The sequence below is a fragment of the Mesoplodon mirus genome, assembly GCF_964341445.2.
Source record: "Mesoplodon mirus genome assembly, chromosome: 4".
NCBI lineage: Eukaryota > Metazoa > Chordata > Mammalia > Artiodactyla > Ziphiidae > Mesoplodon > Mesoplodon mirus.
The window spans coordinates 69993267-69995184 of NC_138979.1; positions in this window are offsets into that span (position 1 = coordinate 69993267).

A 1918-nucleotide genomic window follows, 5' to 3' on the forward strand; every position below is an offset into this window, starting at 1 on the left:
CGGCTTTGGAGGGCACTAGATAAATGGGACATTGTAACACCCTTAGATAAAAAATATTTTTTCTCCAAAATCCAAAGAAGCCCACCGGGCATTAAGCCTGTTTCTTAACTGCATGAGGACCAGAAGCAACAACTTATCCTTAACCTTAAAAGGGATGTCTGAACATACCCCAACCCAGACCACAGGACCCCAGAAATTTCACTGAGGTAGAAGACCTTTGAATTTTAAACAGATTAATTGACACCCTCTGCCACATAAGTCTCTTACCAATATGTCTCGAGTAGTTATTATTGTTCACTAGGTCTAATCAGCATAACAATCAGTGTAATGGACCAGTGTAATATCTTGTGTAAGGGAAGGGCAATCAAGATCCCTTCAAACAAAATCATGACATAGTGCTGGAGGCTTGAGATGCCCCTGAAGTAAGAAAAGGGAGTTGTATTGCTTGCCTTGCCATCTGAAACAAGTCAGCTATAAGTGGGCCTTCTGGACATTTATGGAGAAAAAGACATTTGCTAGGTCAATAACTGCATACCAAGTACCAGGTGACATGTAAATTTACTCAAGCACTGGTACAGCAGCTACAGTTAGAGTAACTACTAGGTCAAGCTTGCAAAAACCCACTATCATTCTCCAAGATGCATTTGTCTTTTGCACACCTAAATAGAAGTGTTGAATGGGGATGTGGTAGGAACCATACCCCTGCATCTCACAAGTCCTTCCATGGTGACATGAATATCTGCAATACTTCCAGGAATTAGTATTGCTTTGGATTTACTATTATCTTAGGTAGAGGCAGTTTTAATGTCTTTCATGTTGCCTTCCTCACCATAATAACCCTCATTCTGCAGGTCAAGAAGCCAATGAAAATATTATGCCATATGCTAATTATCTCTATTCCAATTATGAATTCTAAAACTGGGAATATAACAACAAGATCAACCTGGTGACCACAGGGACCACTGTAAGATCATCTTAAGCTAAAAACCAGAGACCATCTGATGCTCAAAAGCTCCCACTTTGAATGGAGGGCAACAGTAACATTTTGGGTTTCCTAGAAACTATGTCAGTTCAGTTCAGTGTACATGAAAGTTCTGATTATTTTCTTTCTGCCATTGCATATACCTCCACCAAATGCTGTAGGTCCCTTTGGGGAAATCTAGAGAAAGATTAACATGATAAACTTTTGGTACTGTACTAGGGTCTTTCCTCAATGGGACATGGACTCTCCTTCATTGAAGTAATATCTGGGTCTGTAAACTGAGTCAATTCTGGGAATTGATTAATTGGCCCTGACTCTCATTTTTATGATTCAAGTTAGACTATAGTTCACTTGCCCTACATATCAAGGAAGAATTTAGTAGGCTTTCTATTTCTTTCACTTCTAGGAATATTATGTATAAATAGACCATAAGTCTGTGCAATTCAGAATATTCTGATTGCTGCTTTGACCCTGAAACTAAGCCTACTTTGCCTCAGTAGATAAGCAAAGCCACCTTATCACTGCCACCAAAGGATCCAACTACTCCTGTCACATTTAGATTCTCCAATTGAGTAGCTGTGGTTCTCATTCTAAGTTCTGGCCTAAAGAGAAGAACATCATGGACTCTTCAAAGATATTGGAACTCCACTCACTAATTTATTTCACAAAGTATTAGTGAAAGATGTGTCTTCTACACCTTCCCATTGTGAATTAGTAGGTCTTAAATCCCAAATCCACTTTAACATTCTAATGTTCTTAAGCTTTGGAAAATCTCCCTTTTTATTAAACCAAGGGAAATTGGACATATCTGTTTAACTTAAGGTGGCCCATTTTTTGATCCATCTTTCAGCCAACCAATCCCCCAAAATAATATATCCCTTTTTATCTCTCTGAGAATCAATATTAAATGCTTAGTGGCTCCATAGCAATAAATTT